The sequence below is a fragment of the Arvicola amphibius genome, chromosome 15, assembly GCF_903992535.2.
Source record: "Arvicola amphibius chromosome 15, mArvAmp1.2, whole genome shotgun sequence".
In the NCBI taxonomy this organism is placed as follows: Eukaryota; Metazoa; Chordata; class Mammalia; order Rodentia; family Cricetidae; genus Arvicola; species Arvicola amphibius.
Genome location: NC_052061.1, coordinates 19,728,981 through 19,741,812, shown reverse-complemented (window position 1 = coordinate 19,741,812; position 12,832 = coordinate 19,728,981). Strand labels below are relative to the sequence as shown.

Below are 12,832 nucleotides of genomic sequence, written 5' to 3'. Positions count from 1 at the left end.
AATGAATTGAACTTTGGTGCACTGGTGTGTGTGTCTCGAAGTATTTTGATTTTTGATTCTGAGGCAGGGCTAGTGACCCATTCCAACGCTCAATGAGGGCCCCATGTGTCTAATGGTGACCTCAAACATCTCGTTCTGCTCTACTGCCAAGTGCTGACATCATAGGCATTGGCCTTCCTCTTCACCTGTCCAGTGCTACAAATCTGGACCAGATACTGAAGCATGCTGGGGCAACACTCCCTGACTAAGGTGATCCTGAAACCATTTTACAAATTTCACAGAGGGGTTGGAAACAGAGGTTTCTCTGGACTGCACCATGCAGTAGCAGCTTTGAAATAATCCCTAGGCTGGGAGCTGGTGGTGCAAGACTTTAATCCCAGCACTCAGGAGGCAGAGGGAGGATGATCTCTGTGAGTTAGAGGCCAGCCTGTTCAACAAGAGTTACTTCCAGGACAGTCAGGACTGACGGTTACACAGAGAATCCCTGTCTTGAAATACAATAGATAATAACAATCACTCAGGTTATATTGATTACAAATTTTGGCCTATTGTTGAGGCTTATTACTAAATATCTCTTACAGTTAAATTAACCCATTTCATTTAATCTATGTGTTGCCCTGTGGCCGTGGCTTTACCTGTCTGCTTGTGTCTTGTGTCTTGGTTTCTGACTCCTATCTCACATGATTCTGCCCTTCTTTCTCCCTGTTTGGCTTTCCCACCTAGATTTATTCTGCCTTGTTAAAGGCCAAATCAGCTTTTTTTCATTGGCCAACAGCATACAGAAGGGTTATAGCACAGCAAGACCTGGTGTCAGGAAGTGAAAGAAGGATCTCCTCTGGACTGAAAATTACTGTGGATGCTCGCCACTTATGTTGTGTAGCTTGGGTCCCTCTTAGCAGATATTCGCACTGAGAGATGTGTCAGAAACTGGAGAAATGGTATCACAGGAGAAGTGTCAATACACACCATGGTCACCTTCAATTCCCAAAACTCAGAGAGACTAGCAACAGAGGCCCCGAGGGCCTCAGAAGAGACAATCCCTGGCAGAAATGAGAAGGCTAGGAGATGGGCTGACTCCATGCAGCCAAACCTCTAGCATTTTGGTGACAGTTCTGACCAACAGGCAGAAAACTACTTTGTTCTTCATGTTGGGTCATCATCGTTTTCAGAGCACAGACCAAAGTCACATCAACATGGATAGAGAGATACCACGGGGAATGGGATATGGACTTCCACATTCTGCAGAACACCCAGGTCATGAGAGCCACAGAGAGTGACAATCATGGTGAACATGGGGACTAAGAAACCGGAACTAGGGATTGTGTTGGGGGAGTCCTCAGTTGGCAGAGTACTTCTCAGACAACAGTGGGACCTATGTTTGTGTCCCAGCACCCGCATATAATGTCAGCAGCACTAGCACACAGTGGTGATCCCTACTCTCGAGAGTCTCAGGATGGAGTCTAGGAGAACCGGTGAGCTCCAGAACTGGTGGGTGACTGTTTCCCTAAATTCACACTGGAAGGCCAACGAGAAGAGAATCATGAAGTTGAATTCTGGATCCAAGAAGTACACCCAGAAAGGAAGACACGGGCAACTAGGGAAAGGTATCCTGACTTGTTGGGAAGTCAGGCTCTACCTGAAGCTGGGGTATGGGGAGGGGTGGTCTCTCCGCCAGATGCACCAATCCTGGGGCTCTTTCAGCACTGGTACAGCTGAGCTCTGCTCCACCCTCCCAAGGGAGCTTCCCAGCAGAGGTATATAGCACAAATTCCAATTATTTTTTAAAAAAGATTTATTTATTTATTATGTATACAACATTCCTTCCATGTATGCTTGCATGCCAGAAGAGGGCACCAGATCTCATTATAGATGGCTGTGAGCCACCATGTGGTTGCTGGGAATTGAACTCAGGACCTCTGGAAGAGCAGTCAGTGCTCTTAACCTCTGAGCCATCTCTCCAGCCCCTCCAATTATTCTTAAAACAAACAAACAAACAAAAAACCCCAAAGTCAGATACTAGGGGGTGAAGGCTGAAGGATCAGAGCAGTGTGCCAGCCACTAAAGAGACCTTTTACCTTGATCAATGTTCAAATCTAAGAGGCGAGCCTGTCCTCAGACTGTCTCTTCCCATCTTACATTCCTCTCTCCTCCCAGCCACACCCCTCCTGTGTTCACCTCCCTGTGCTGGGATTAAAGGCTTGGGATCACAAAGTACTAGGATCACATTTGTGTGAGCTGTTTCTCTTTTAGACAGATTCAATCTCCTGTAGCCCAGAGTGGCCTTGAACTAACAAGATCCCTCTACCTTTGTCTCTCCCAGTTCTGAGATTAAAGGTGTGTGCCACCACTGCCTGACCTCTAGTAGCTTAGCTCTGTACTCTGATTTTCAGGCAAGCTTTATTAGTTCAAGCACAAACTAAGTATAACTACAGAGGTATCCATTTCTTCTGTTCTGCTCCCCTAAGGGAATATCTCAGCAGAGGTATCCATTTCTTCTCAGCCCTGTCCCAGGATGTTACTTCTGCTTCTCTGTGAAATGGGAAAGGCCTGCAGGAAGGCGGCAGTCTCCTCTCCTCGGACTCCAGTGAAAAGTTGGCACTCACCTGCCCTGAGAACTATTTCTGCTCAGCGTACTCTTCTGCTTACTGCAGAACAGGGTCACCATGAGATGGTAGATGGGCAGATGGGCAGTGCTGGCTGAGCCTGGGGAGGGCAGCGAGCCTTCCACACACGGCAGCATCATGCTATGCCCCTACAGATGTTAGCACCAAGCCTTCCAGAGGCTGGGTTTCCTTTCTCCGGGCCACACAGCACTGGGTGTGTCACAGCAGGGCCCACACACACACCTGAGGGTCATTCTGACCGCCTCCTTCCTTCCTCCAGGACCACCCCGTGTTTTCTTTTGGGTATAAGGGTCTCAGGACAGATAAAGCATAGGTATCCATGGAAGGGGGGGTGGTAGTGGGGTTGTTTTCTGTAGGTGTCCAACCCTTTTCAGAGGGTCCAGGTAACATGCTGGTATAGCCCCTATAGATGGGGAAGCTGTGAACACAGAACCTTTTCAGCTCCTGCGGGCCACTCAGAAAGACCCTTCTTCCTGCTGCCTGTTTGGGAGGTTGCAGCTTGAGCCTGATCCAGGGGCCAGACATGTGGCAGAGCAGTAACGGTCTGGTTCCTCTGCTGGGAGCAGTGACAGAAGAGGGGTCTCACCAAGGTCTGGGTTCCAGGCTGTGCAGTTGAGCGGGGCTAGCTGGGGATCTGGAGAGAGATGGCAAGCAAAACCCTAGAAGCTAGTCTGCAGCAGAGAGCCCTGTGATTTGCAGCAAAAGCCACCAAACAGGAGGAGGCAGGAGGGGCAAGTCCAGCCCCTGGGATGCATCTCCGCACTGGCAGAAGGACTCTGGCTCAGCTGCTTCCCCAGAAGTCACCCCTGGTCTTGACAGCACCATGTGTCTGGAGAATGGAAAGCTGAGTTGCTTTTGGTTCTCAAAACCAGTGGAGCAAAGCATGATGGGTCTCACCTGCAACTCTACCACTTGGAAGGCTGAGGCAGGAGGACTGCTGTGAATTCAAGGACAGCCTGGACTACAGGATAAAGAGTGTACAAAAGCAAACCACCAAATGTACTTCCTCTCTCCTCCCACAGCAACAGTACTGGGCGCATCCCTCAGCACAGAACAGTGGAGGCCGCCTCCTTCCCTGGGGTGGAAGAGGGGTAGGGTAGCAGGAAACTGGGGGGGGGGCGGCTTTTGAGCAGGACAGAGGTGCATGCTGACACCCAGACTAGGTGCTCATCCTGGTGGGCTATTGGCACACGTCTTTGGGACCTTCCTAAACATCAAGCTGGATGCCTGCTCTCCAATCTGCCGGGCTCTGCTAAGGACAGTGAGGCGCTTCACTCTGCGTAGACACCCGATCTCACGGGATGAACTAACATGAAACTGCTTCAGCATCTGGGCGCACTTGGAGAATACTGGGCCTCCTGACACCTGAGGAAGGTTTCCTTGACAAAGTGAGCTCAGGACTCAGGGTCGGTCTCTTGTTCATGTTTCTTCCCCATGGCAGAAAATGGTGCTAATGGTTGTGGGTGCATCCCACATGGCTCGAGCCCCAGCACAACGGGCAAATTCTCTGAGAGGACCGGCGGGTGAGGTCTAAGCCAACTGTCTGCTTTGGACGGTTCCGTCTGGTCAGGATTCCAGGTCTGGGCAAGTTGAACAGGATGGCGGCGTGTGCTGAAGGCCCTGGGGAAGGGGGACAGAGTGAAGCAGGCAAGCTAAGCCTCCCCTACACCTGACAGAGGTCTGTCCCATCTCTGAAACACGATCACCAAAGTTCCTCCAGTCAAGAAGGCACCTCCTCCAGTTCACTTGAACAGACATGTATTGAGCACCTACCAAGTGCAAGGAAGGCACTGTTAGGTGCCACAAGAGATACAGAGTGACCATATGGTCCCTGCCCGCGAGGAGCTCACAGTCTAGAGGGAAGCAACACAGTACACAGTTGGCTGCAGCTATACCTGCCGGAGAGGCAAGAGCCAGAAGCGAGACACCAAGTGCTGTGGGGGGTGGGGGCCACAGAATACCACAGGGCTGCTTCTGTTCAGGGCACAAAGAAGACTCAGGGCTGGGGCTTTGAGGAGGAGGGCTGTAGAGCAGAGGGCCATTTCTAGAAGAGAAATAAGCACAGATAGGGCCCCTGGGAACCCAGATCTGGGTGGCGGGTGAGCATCGTGGCAGGGATAGACAATGGATAGTCCAATATGGCCATGGGGCAACAGCCACGGGCGCTCGGCTCAGAGGACAGGAACTCCATGCTGTGGTGGCAGCTGTAGATCACTGAAGAGGAGGAGGAAGACACAAAACGGTCTTCTAGATGAACTTGAATGAGCTCCCTGGAGTCTGGGAGAGGGGAGATGTAAAGTGGCCTAGTGTTGAGGGACTCTAGCTCTAGCTCCAGCCCCAACTCTGGCCCCTTCTATCAGCACCCACACACAGAAGCCACCCAGGCCTGCCCCGACGAGCCAAACTTGTGTCTAAAAGCAACTGGGAAGATGAAGAGCAGGACAGGCAGCGGGTTCCTGGCAACTGGGATGCCCCCATGACCTCAGCAGGACTCAAGGAAGGTGGCAAGAGGAAGAAGCAGAAGCAGAAAGAGGACTCGAAGGAAGAAGAAGTCGACCAAAGGGAACCACTAGGCTGAACTTGGCGGCAGCCGCTGCAGCTGCTCTCGTGTGTGCGCGCACGTGCACGGCAGCGGCATCCTTTAGGTGTCACTTCACTTAGCAGGATTGTGGACATGTGCCCATGGATCGGTAAGATCAGGGGTGTTGGAGATGGAGGTGACAATCTCGGGTGGCCCGCAGAGTGTAAGCTTGTGACACATCCTCAGCCTTGTAACTCTGCTTTTCCCCAGCACTAAATCCGTAGCATTTTCCTCTTGAGTTGTAAGGATCTGCCTCATTCTTTTCAGCAGTCCGAGCCCTGCTCTGTGCACTGAGGTGTTTGTAGCTGTAGGAGTCCAGTAGGGAGCTGGGTATGTGTTCATGACTGTCTCCCGGGCGGCGGTACAGTGGGCAGTTTTACTACAGCGGAACTTAACAGGTAATGTAAGCTGCGCCTTGAGTCATGGGTTTTAGGGTGCTTTTGATTCAGTACTCTGGCAATAGAGGCCATCATGAGCCACTTCAGACATAGTCTTTCTTTGTACTTACTGTTCAACTTTTAATCTCCAGGTAGTCAAAAACTAACACCAAATGTAGTTTAGTTTCTGGGAAATCTCATCTTTTCTTCTTGGAGAAATATTTGCCCTTCGGTCAACAGGTTTGGCCTAGCAATACCATTTCTAGCTTTTGTAGGTCAGTGCCGCTGGCTCTTTACACAGCCACACAGGTACATGCATAAAAATCAGCTACCGAGCAAGAAGCTTGACCTCAGTTCTTTAGATTGCAAACACTGCCCCTTCACATCGTCCTGTCACAAATCCATGCCATGCTGCCTCCTAACCTGCCGTTTGCACTGTGAGCACCAGGTAGTTCCGATGCCGTCTCATTTCTGCACTACACGTGCCTCTCGGGAATGTGTTCCTTTCGGCCATGAGGATCTGTTGCTTGGACTTTGTCTTTTTGGAAGAGAGAGCATCATTAAAAGTGTTGGTGGACTTGAGATGCCAGCAGTTGGATCCAGCAATGTGGAAAGGGTGAGTTTTGTGAGATATAGGCCCTGGCATAGCTAGGAGCCTGGGGCAGTGTCACCTGAGGTTTGAGGGGATGGCCAGGAAGCATTTGCTGTGTTTGATTGGTTTCAGTGGGAGGTGGTGTGGGCAATTACCGTGGAGTGTGAATTGGTATTAATGTGTGTTGTGGAAATGTGACCCACAAGGCATAATGTATTTTAGTGCTACCAACGTAAATAAAATGTAAAAGTCACTGAAAAAAAAAATACTCAAGTCCCAGCCTCAGAGAGTGTCTGCAGTTAAGGCAAGGGCATTAATTGGTAAAGTATGGGATCCTGGGACTTGAGATGGGGATGTGTGGGAGGACTCTATTAGGGCTGAGAACAGTGAGCTCTCAGGCTCTCAAGGGTTAATCCCACCTGGGGGGTAATCACTACACCCTCATTCCCCCTTGAAATGTTATCATTGTCACCTGTGATTGAGAAAGTTCATTCTTCATTGTCTTCTAAACCAGCTATAAAGAAAATGTCAGGCAACACAATACTGATGCCCCTCAGGGCCACCGATAGTTGCCTCTAGACCTATAACCACACTTAAGGCACAGTAGGCTGGTAAGGGGAGGTAGAAAGTGTAGTTCATGACAGTGGGCCCATGATCATGGAATCCACTGGTCTCACCCTGTTCTCCACTATCCCGAGGGAGCTGGCCTGATGAAAGATGGGATGGTCTTTTGTAGAAATAGTTGCAGTGTCAATTAGATGGCAGCAGCATGGAGGGCTGAGGCAGGTTTCTCTAGAAGGTGCTATATGCTTTGAATCAGCATCCAGTACATGGTACAGTTTCTCCCATAGCCAGGATCCATGGGTCCAGGAGTCAAGGCAGGATGGAAAAGGCAATATGTACTCATTACACCCTAGTGACTCCCTAGGAAAACTTTTCCTTCCTGTTCCCACAACCTTAAGTTTTGCTGGCCTGGAAGTGTTGGCATCATATTGGGGAGCACTCCTGACAGGAGCCACAGCAAACCTTCAATTGAGCTGGAAGATCAGGATTCTCCCGGCCGCTATGGACTTCTATTGACCTTAAAACAGGCTATAACTAGTTTTCTGCCCAGAAAGGTGGGAATGGATGTCATTAATAGCCTGGTGACCTTTGGGCTACCTATGTGGCAGAGAATACACCAGCTCCTCACCCAGACCCTTATCTCAAACTTGTTTTCTCAGTTAATCTATAGAATCCATCTTTATAGAAGATGGCATTTGTACTTAACACAGAGTTTTGAATTTCCTGCTTCATGGAAATGTCTGCTGGACACTATGGGCCTTAAGGCCAAAGACGGATGCCCCAACGGTATAGAGGAACTTTGGGTGACTGTCCAGGCAACCAGTTGTCTCTGTCATTTCTAGATTTGAAAGTTGCATATTTCTTGTTTACTTAGGTAGTATTATATCCTTCTGGAGTTTTTCAAGGAGTTGAAGAGTAAATAGAGAGTTATAGCTTTCCTTAATAATGATAAAAGATAAAATAGATCTAAATATTGTAACTGCAATTCTTACATGATAACAGTTTTGTTATATGTAATTTTGCTATGTTAAAGTTGATGCCTTCCTTTTTGTTTAAACAAAAATGGGAAATGATGGAGGATTTTCATTGGTTAATTAATAAAGAAACTGCTTGGCCCAATAGGACAGAAAATTAGGTAGGCGGAGTAAACAGAACAGAATGCTGGGTAGAAGGCAGTGAGGAGACGCTTCAGGCAGTCGCCATAAGCAGTCGCCATGCCTCTCCTCTCCAAGATGGATGCAGGTTAAGATCTCTCATGGTAAGCAACCACCTCATGGTGCTACACGGATTACTAAATATGGGTTAATTAGCCAATAAGAGGCTGAAACTAATGGGCCAGGCAGTATTTAAAAGAATACAGTTTCCGTGTAATTATTTTGGGTAAAGCTAGCTGGGTGGCGGGACACAGCCCACCGCTCCATCAACATGGCTATCCTACCAAAAGCAATCTACAGATTCAATGAAGCCCAATCAAAATCCCAACACAATTCTTCACAGACCTCAAAAGAACAACAATCAACTTCATATGGAAAAACAAAAATGTCAGAATACCCAAAACTATCTTGTACAATAAAGGAACTTCCGGAGGCATCACCATCCCTGACATCAAGCTCTATTACAGAGCTACAGTAATAAAAACAGCTTGGTACTGGCATAAAAAACAGGTTGAACAATGGACTCAAATCAAAGAACTGGATATTAATCCACATACCTACAAATACCTAGTTTTTCACAAAGAAGATAAAATTATACAATTGAAAAAAGAAAGTATCTTCAACAAATGGTGCTAGCATAACTGGATGTCAACATTTAGCAGAATGAAAATAAATCCATATCTATTCCCATGCACAAAACTCAAGTCCAAATGGATTAAAGATCTCAATATAAATTCTACCACACTGAACCTCATTGAAGAGAAAACGGGAAGTAGCCTTCAATGCATGGGCACAGGAGAACACTTCCTACATATAACCCCCGCAGCACAGACACTGAGAGAAACAATAAATAAATGGGACTTCCTGAAATGGAGAAGCTTTGGTAAAACAAAGGACACGGTCATAAGACAAAAAGGCAGCCTATGGAATGGGAAAAGATCTTCACCAACCCCACATCAGAAAAAGGACTGATCTCCAAAATATATAAAGAACTCAAGAAATTAGACTTCAAAATTCTAAATAACCCAATTAAAAAATGGAGTACAGAACTAAACAGAGAATTCTCAACAGAAGAATCTCAAATGGCCAAAAGACACTTAAGGAAATGTTCAACATCCTTAGCTATCAGGAAAATGCAAATCAAAACAACTCTGAGATACCATCTTAAACCAGCCAGAATGGCTAAGATCAAAAACACTAATGATAGCTTATGTTGGAGAGGATGTAGAATATGGAGAACAGCCATCCATTGCTGGTATTGCAAACTTGGGCAACCACTTTAGAAGTCAGTTTGGTGGTTTCTCGGAAAATTGGGACTCAACGTTCTTCAGGATTCAGCAATACCACTCATGTGAATATACCCAAAAAATATTCAATCATACTTCAAAAGCATTTGTTCAACTATGTTCATAGCAGCATTGTTTATAATAGCCAGAACCTGGAAACAACCTAAATGCTCCTCAGCCGAAAAATGGATAAAGAAAATGTGGCACATCTACACATTAGAGTACTACTCAGCAGGGAAAATAAAAAAAACAAAAACAATAACATCTTGAATTTTGTGTACAAATGGATAGAATTAGAAAACAGCAACCTGAGTGAGGTAACCCAGACCCAAAAAGATGAATATGGTATGTACTCACTCAAAAATGGATACTAGCCATAAACAAAGGATATTGAGCCTATAGTTCATGATCCTAGAGAAGCTAAGTAGTAAGGTGAACCCTAAGAAAAAATATATAAATGATATATCATATATATATATCATATATATGATATATATATATGTATATCTATATATCTCCACCGAGAAATTTGAACTAGACAAGGTCACCTGAAAAAATTGGGAACATAGTGGTGGGGGAGAGAAAGGAAGATGGAAAATGATGAAGAGGGGAAAGGGGGATGGGCAAGGAGAACTGAGAGAATGGGATAGACAAGATGGAGGAAGGACAGAGATGAGAGCGAGGAAGAGAAATCTTGATTGAGGGAGCCATTATGGAGTTAGCAAGAAACCTGGCTCAAGAGAAATTCCCAGGAAACCCCAAGGATGACCCTAGCTAAGACCCTAAGCAATATAAGAGAGGGGGCCTGCCTGAACTGGCCTTGTCCTGTAATCAGACTGATGAATATCTTAAATATCACTATAGAACCTCATCCATCGACAGATAGAAACAGAGGCAGAAATCCATATCAGACCTCTGAACCGAGCTTCCAAGGTCCAGTTGAAGAATGGGAGGAATGAGAATATGAGCGAAGAGGTCAAGACCATGATGGGTCCACCCATGGAAATAATCTACCTAAGCTAATGGGAACTCATCAACACCAGCTGGACTGGGAAGGAACAAGCATAGGACCAAACTACATCCCTCTGAATGTTGTTGATATTTGCATGGCAGACTGAGGGGCCACTGGCAGTGGCACCAGGATTTCTCCTTAATGCTTGTACTGGCTATTTGGGAACCTATTCTTTTTGGATGGATACCTTACTCAACCTAGATATAGTGGACAGGGTGGGTAGTGGGGCTTGGACCTTCCCCAAAGCAACATGCCTTACCCTCTCTGAGGAGTGGATGTGGGTAGGGTGGGAGGGTGTATGGAGGGAATGGAAGGAAGGAAGGGAGTGGGAACTTGGATTGGTATGTATAATGAAAACAGATAGTTTGTTATCTTGAGAGAGAGAGAGAGAGAGAGAGAGAGAGAGGCTAACAGATTGGACAGGAAAGTAGAATCCACCCTTCTGCTGCACACAAGAAACACACCTCAACCTCAAAGACAAACATTGCCTTGGAGTAAAGGGTTGGAAAAAAATTCCGATCAAATGGACCTAAGAAACAAGCTGGTGTAGCTATCCTAATGTCTAACAAAATAGACTTCAAACTAAAATCAACCAAAAGAGACAAAAAAAGAACATTTCATATTAGTCACAGAAAAAAATCCATCAAGAGGAAAATGAATATTGAATATCTATGCCCCAAATAGAAGGGCACCCTCATATGTAAAAGAAACACTTCTAAAGCTTCAATCACACATTAAACCCCACACACTAATACTGGGAAACTTCAACACCCCACTCTCAACACTGGGCAGGTCTGTCAAACAGAAAATTAACAAAGAAATAAGGGAACTAACAGATGTTATGACTCAAATGGACTTAATAGACAACTATAGAACAGTCCATCCAAACACATATATACCTTCTTGTCAGCATCTCATGGAACCTTCTCGAAAATCAACCACATACTCAATAACAAAGCAAACCTCAACAGATAAAAAAAGATTGGAATAATGCCCTGTATCTTATCGGTCATAATGGCTTGAAATTAGAATTTAACAGCAACACTAATGTCAGAAAGCCAACAAACACATGGAAATTAAACAATGTTCACATCAATGGGTCAAGGGATAAATAAAGAAAGAAATTAAAGAGTCAGAATCCTCTTCCTTTTATCTATGTTATACTACCCTTGCTCCCAAGGTATACACACATGCTGCACATACATACATACATACATACATACACACACACACATACTTGCTTTGCTTTTTTTGTTTCCTGGTCTGCACAGGTACTCCACTAGATATAATGTACTAAAACTAGGATCATTGTATGAAGAAAGAGAACTTGTGAAATTTGTCCTTTTTATCCTGGGTTACTCATGTACAAATCCACTCATTTCCCCTGCAAATTTCAATTTTATACCTAAGTTATAGTATACTTTACATATGTACCACATCTTTATTATTATTGACAATTTTGTGTCCTCCCATACTTGGGACTAAAAGTTATATAATGCCTTTGAAATATTAAAAATATTCTGTAAGAAACATTATTTATGAATTCATATGTATAACATGTGTTACAGCTGTGAGCACATTCTAATTGTTACTGTGTTTAACTTTTACTCTGGAAAAATCCATACCCTAAGCTAGCATTATATTTCTTGATGATAACAATAGTACTTTGTTTTAAATTATGATACCCAAAGTTTTCTGTGTTTTAGACTCAAAAAAGAAAATATGGAAGCTATACCACCCGAGCTATCAAAAGTATCAACTTGTCAACCTGATATAATAACTGAAGACATTCTAGAAAGTAAAGCTTTGTTAAATTCAGATCATATATCTGGGCCCTCATGTCAAGAAAACCTATCTATGCCAAACGATACAATAAAACGAGATGAGCCTTCAAGAATGCTGGGAAGAAGGGAAGTGAGTCAGATGCAATGAAACTCCAACCCAAGATGGACGTAGGCTACAATCTTCCTGGTAAGCCTCCCCTTGTGGTGCTACACACATTACTAAATATGGGTTAATAAAAATGTGAGAGTTAGCCAGTAAGAGGTTGAAGCTAATGGGCCAAGCAGTGTTTAAAAGAATACAATTTGTGTGGTGTTATTTCGGGGCATAAGCTAGCCAGGTGGCCAGGAGCTGGGCAGCAAGAGCACAGCCCACTGCTCATTACTAAAGTACACAGAGAGAGAAGCCCCGAGAAGAGCTGCTGTTTGTGACACTAACAAAAAATGTATCTAAAGAGTCAGGTTTCAAGGAAAAATCAGGCTTTCTATACTTCCACGGGGCCACTCTGTAGTGATGGGATGCTGGTAGGCCTGATTTTCATCCTGCCCGGCTCCTGCACAGCTAGCTTTACACCCGAAATAACAACATACAAATTATATTCATTTAAACACTGCCTGGCCCATTATATCTAGCCTCTTACTGGCTAACTCTCACATCTTGATTAACCCATTTCTATTAATGTGTGTAGCACCACGAGGTGGTAGCTTACCAAGAAGATTCTAACCTACATCCACCTTGGGCCGGAGCTTCATTGCGTCTGCCTGAGGCGTCTGCCTCATTGCCTTCTTCCTCCCAGCATTCTGTTCTGTCTTCCCCACCTACCTATGTTCTGACCTATCAGGCCAAACAGTTTTCTTTAT

At 45.4% G+C, this 12,832-nt stretch overlaps 1 long non-coding RNA gene across 1 annotated transcript; it reads right to left on the bottom strand.

Moving 5' to 3' along the window:
* Positions 1-4,365: 4,365 nt before the first annotated feature.
* On the bottom strand, positions 4,366-7,449 carry LOC121676998. The gene is made up of 2 exons (XR_006020679.1): positions 6,852-7,449; positions 4,366-4,901 (listed from the first exon to the last, which is right to left on the bottom strand). It is a non-coding gene; the product is annotated as an uncharacterized LOC121676998 (long non-coding RNA).
* Positions 7,450-12,832: the final 5,383 nt, after the last annotated feature.